Source organism: Triturus cristatus, chromosome 1_2 (genome assembly GCF_964204655.1).
Source record: "Triturus cristatus chromosome 1_2, aTriCri1.1, whole genome shotgun sequence".
Classification (NCBI taxonomy): Eukaryota; Metazoa; Chordata; class Amphibia; order Caudata; family Salamandridae; genus Triturus; species Triturus cristatus.
Genome location: NC_140580.1, coordinates 1093538701 through 1093544700, shown reverse-complemented (window position 1 = coordinate 1093544700; position 6000 = coordinate 1093538701).

The following is a 6000-nucleotide window of genomic DNA, read 5'->3' as shown; positions in this document are numbered from 1 at the left end:
ACGGCCCTAACAGATGATCCGCTTTTTTTTTTTTTTACAGACCTCAATGCGGCCATAGTGGGTGCGGGCCCTGGTCACCTCATTTGGGGTGGGGATTTTAATACCACGATTGATCCGTTTAAAGACAGGTCCCACCCGGCCCCACACCATTATACAAAAGCGCGTGTAGCACTGACAGAGGCGATCGCTGACCACAATCTGATTGACGCATGGCGCCATTTTTTCGCGGACAAGCGGGAAGGCCCACATTTCACGGCGCAGGCCCGGTCATGGGCACGGTTAGATTACGTGTTCATGTCGCCCCATTTCTATACGGCTCTAGTGAGAGCATCCAATCTTCCGCGCACGTTCTCTGATCACTCGCCGGTACGCGTTGCGCTGAGGGCTGCGGACATTGGCCCCCCCCCCCCCCGACTGCGTGGCGTCTACGGCCTGCAGTGCTCCTTGACGCGGTGTTTCAGGAGGAACTGCGGGACGAATGTTTGGATTTCTTTAGGCGCAACAAGGACTCTGGATGCGGTTGAGACTATCTGGGATGCATTTAAGGTGACCCTGAGGGGCATGTGCATAGCCAAGGGGTCCGGTGTACTGAAGAGTATACTAGCTCGCCTAAGATCGTTGGAGGGAGACCTTGCTGCGCTGGAGGGGTCGCTGACAGGCGGCCCAGACGATGCTGCGCTGGCGCAAATCCGGGACAAGGTGTCGAGTATATGGAGGAAGCCAATAGAGAGGCGAAATTTAGAGGCAAATACTGGGTAGCCCGTCGCTATGGCGAAGGCGAAAGGCCTGGGAAGGCCTTAGCGGCAACAATCAGGCTGACACGGGCCCCCGCCACTATACTAGAAATTGAAAGCATGGAAGGCGTGGTGTATCGTGACACCGCACAAATCCTTAACACGTTTGTGGAGCACTATCAACACCTATATACGTCAACTAGAGCGGGAGACTTGGATTTGCAGGACTACCTGAAGGATGTATCCCTCGGATGGCTCAGCGACACACAGGGCGTTTGAGCACTCCCTTTGAGTTAGATGAGGTGCGTGAGGCCATTATGCACATGCGCTCGGGCAAAGCCACGGGCCTAGATGGAATACCCATAGAGTTTTATAAAACCTACATTGATTTCATGGCACCGGTCCTGCGGGAGGTGTATGAAGATGCCCTTGAGGTGGGCCATTTGCCCCCTTCTATGCGCATGGCCCTCATTACGTCTCTACTAAAACCTGGGAAGCCGGCAAACAGGTGTGACTCATATCGGCCCCTTTCATTGCTCAATTGTGATGTGAAAATCTTAGCGAAACTAATTGCTACTCGTATTATCCTGCTACTCCCCAACTTGATACTCCCTGATCAGGCGGGGTTTGTGTCCGGGAGGGCAACATCCCATAACCTGCGTACCTTTTTTCGATCCTGCACTCGGTACATGAGGACCTGCCGATGGCCGCCGTCTTCCGACGCGTCGAAGGCCTTCGACTCCTTAGAATGGGATTATGTATTCCAGGTACTGATGCGAATGGGGTTTCCGCCCATCTTCATCTCCTGGATTAGATTATTATATACGTCCCCTAAGGCCATGGTGCTGATCAACGGCAAACTCTCCTAGTCGTTTCCCATCACCAGGGGGACTAGGCAGGGTTGCCTCCTATCGCCCCTGCTATTTGCTATCGCCATGGAGCCCCTCGCAGCAAAGTTACGGCAACATCATAAGGAAAAAGCGTTGCGGTGCTTTCAGAGGCAAATATTAATATCTATGTACGCAGATGATATCACTCTGTACATAAGGGACCCCAAGGATAACCTCAACCCGATCCTTAGGGAATTTATCAGATTTGGCATGCTTTCGGGAATCCAGATCAACTGGAGCAAGTCGCGGGTTTTTCCCCTCATGGCTGCTACGAAACAGTCTGCTCTGGAATACCCATTAGCCTGGAGTGAAGGTGACTAAGTATTTGGAGGTGCACATAGAGAAGGACAGGGGTGAGCTACTGAGGGCGAACTATGGCACGACAATGACACGCATTGCAGATAACCATGCTAGATGGATCACGCTCCCCATCTCCATGGCGGGACGGGTGTCGTCGATTAAAATGGTAATATTGCCTCAGCTGTTGTACCTTTTTTTGAATATCCCTTTTTACCCGGGCAGTTTCTTCTTCCGGCAATTACGGTCGGAGGTTATTAGATTGGTTTGGGGCGGGAAGTCACCCCGGCTCAAATGGGAGGTGCTTATCAAGCCATATGGCCAAGGCGGGTTTGGCGTCCCTGATTTTGAGCTCTACTATCAGGCGGCGCAGGCACATTATGCGTATTTTTGGATAAAGCAGCCTCGCTATATGCCCCAACTGGCGGCCGAGCACTGGCTGGCGCACCCGGTGCCCATAGAGGGTGCCTTATATCTCCCCGTGCAAGGGAAGGACAAGTCACCCACGTCTGTGATGAGTACGGTCCGAGCGTGGAATCTAATCACAGCTAAATTGGGGAATTCCCTGTTGTATGCACCGCTCCTACCCCTAGTTTACCACCCAAGCATGCCCCTGTTGCAGGAGACGGGGGTTTCAGAAAATTGCTTCATAGTATCCACGTTAAGACGTGGGGGGACCTATACCACAATGGCATGTTCCGTTCTATGGACCACTTATTTGCGGGCATCCAGCCATCTCCCCTTGACGTTTTTCTATATATCAGGCTTCGGCAAGGGATTATAGCACGGACACCCGATTTTCCACATGAGCCCCCCGCTGTGGCACCACTGCAACTTATTCTTCTAGGTGACTCCCCTGCAAAATTAGTCTCCCAAATATATAAACTGACCCATTCGCACATAGTCGCCCCGCCCCTGACGGCGCGAGCTAAATGGGACCTAGAACTGCAAATCTCACTAACGGACAAGCAATGGGAGTTCTGCCTGCAACAAACGGAACGTATATCGTCTAGTAGCAGATTTCGGATTATACATTATAAATAAATTCACAGGCTCTATCATACTCCTGCACGGCTTTGCAGATACCGACTCCGTGAAGATGACAGGTGTCAGTCCCCGGGGGCGGATTTTTTCCACCTGGCATGGTCGTGTGACTCGGTGCACCGCTATTGGTGCCAGATATTTACGGCACTTTCTAAAATGGTTAATTTGGAGATTGAACCCTCCCCTGTACTTGCCCTCTTGGGATACGTGGAACCCATACAGGTTGCGCATCGCAAATTCGTTGCACTTGCCCTTTTGATGGCTAAGAGACGAGTCGCATGTAAATGGGGCAGGGGCAGAGCCCCCAAATTCAAAGATTGGGTGCGGGATCTAACTTACTGCCACAAACAGATTAATACATACTCCGAACTCATGCCGCCAACATCACGACCAACGGATATTTGGGCTCCACTGCGCTGCTATTTGTTGGGCGAAGAGGATGCTATAGGAAAAGGAAGTCTCGCTTAGCCTCTTATTGGGCACTCGAGAGTCGACTGTTTTAGGAAATTGTTGCGGGATGGTGTGAGGCGCTGTGGGTGTCTCCTGGTCAAAGGATCTGGCCGCCCACGCCATATTCACTAGACGCCTGAGGCCACAACACCTGTGAACTAGCAGGGAGGACCCCCACCCTTTACTTGGCTACAAAAACCATCATCTCCCAGCAACCAAAGGAGCCAAATTTGGCCACCTAAAGGGAGGCCTTTCTACTCCTCAATTAGCACCATAAATGGGACAAGTGAGGTTGACTCCATTCAAACCCCAACAAATGGGCTTCAAATTCTTGCACTGGAGATAGGGGAGAGCAACGCTAAACAACAAATTATTGTACTAAACATTTACATTGACCCGTGAGACAAAACCAGAGGTGTTAAAATGGTGGGTATGGAAAAGACAAAGTTACTCTCGGAAGAGTCAACAACCAACCTTGTACTGGCCGGGGATTTCAATATGCATTTAATAGGACCACAATCGAGGGATACCGAGCTGGAGGAACAACTTCCGTCAGGGAAGATCCCCATCCAGGTACAGGGCAAAAAGATAAATCTGACAGCCCAGTCAAGTAACTTTATACAGGACATGGAGCACTTAAGCCTTGTGGTACTAAATGGTCATTTCCAGGGAGACCAATCGCCTGCGGCAACTTCTCACAAAGCCATGGCAAGCTCTACAATAGATTACACGCTGGTTACTCTACAATTGTTTAGCAGGATTTCTGGCTTCAGGATTGGAACACGAGCATAGCGACCATCAGCCCCAGGACATTTTGTTGTGTATAAAGGAGGCCCTTGATCTTCCCAGTGGAGGATCCTGCAACTATTTATACTGTGAATCTCAAAGGCTCAACTGAGAAACCAGCCAACCTGACAAGCTGCAAACCATAGCTAAGTCAATCTGGGAAAATAAATCAGAGGCACATAGTAATGTGAAAGCCCGCTGGGAAAGATGACAAAACTAGGGGAACAATTTGCCAAAAGGTCAGGGGGCCCTGTACCAGACAGACGATCGCCCAACACACAGATTGTAAGATCTCAATCTGGAAAACAACTCAACCACTTACTAATCTTGAATATACCAAACCTGAGGGCCCTCAATAAAGATATAAATAAAACTTTATGAAAGCTAAGAAATGGGAAACAAAACTACGACATAAAACCATTGCGCAATTAAAAGCAACAAAGAAGAAACTGATCTGGCAAGCAAAAAGGGCAGCAGAAGATAGTTTGTGGGCTAAGCTCTTGTTTGACACAAAGACAAATCAAAGTGCAAAATTCTGGCGAACAATAAATAACTTGGGTAATACCCATGTGCAGGGAATCAATTCCCACCTAAGAGGAAATTTGGGCAGGCCACCTGGAACATTTCAACCCAAAAGGGGAAAACCCCGTTACAGCACAACCAGGGTCAGGACAGCCCGACAAGCTGAGCCCCCATGAAAACACCAGCAGGAGGTCAACAAGAGATCTGCATTTCACAATTCTGCAGATTAAAAACAGAGTAGCCAAAGGTAGGCCAGACGGAGCACCTGGCCCCAACAGTATCCCCCCCCCCCCCCCCCCCAATATGGTTTAAAACTGATCCGAACTACTGAGCAGCTGCATTACTACCAGTGTTCAACTCCATAGGAGAAGTGGCTGGTATCCAAGACTGCTGGAAAGGCTCCATAATATCTCCAATCTACAAGAAGAGAGATAAGAATAATCCTACCAGCTACAGACTTGTAGCCCCAATTGTTGTAGAGGCAAATTACTATGCCTGTCTCCTTCTGGACGAACAGCATGGGCAAATGAAAAATCCCTCAACCCCATCAGACAGGCTTTTCCAAAGGCACAGGGACCATCACAAATCTACTTGCCCTGACACTACTGATGGATGGTGCCAAAGCAGCAAATCTCCCCCTATTTTTCTGCTTCATTGATTATTTGGCTGCTTGACCGTATAAACCGTTACAAACTGTGGGCTAAACTAGCGAAGATTGAAATCGCAGCAGGGCTATTAAAGCGGATAATCCACCTACATACCAACACTTGCGTTCAAGTAAAACTAGGAACCGGAGAATATCTGTCAAGGAGAATACCAACAGCAAGTGGATTGAAGCAGGGGTGCGTGTTGGCCCCCACACTTTTTCACCTGTTCATTGCAGACCTTTCTACAGAATTAAACAGTACCTCTCATGCACCGAGGTTAGGTGGGCTGTCACTCTAACTTACTGTATGCTGACGACGTCGTCCTAATTAGTCAAACTCCAATCTGGCTCCAGCACTTACTAAAAACAACTGCCAATCACGCAGCATCTAACGGTTTAACCATCAACCTAGGTAAGTCAAAGATCATGCGGTTCAACCCAAAAAAGAATACAAACGGGTTTCACTGGAACCTGGCAGGTGCACCCACAGAAGTTGTGGCAGAATACAAGTACCTAGGAGTGATACTGGACGAGAAAGGTACTTTATCGCCACAAAAAAGCTATAAAACAGAGAGGAAACTCCATAGCGGTAGCCCTAAAATCTGAAACTTAACTGCCTGGCCAAGCTTTT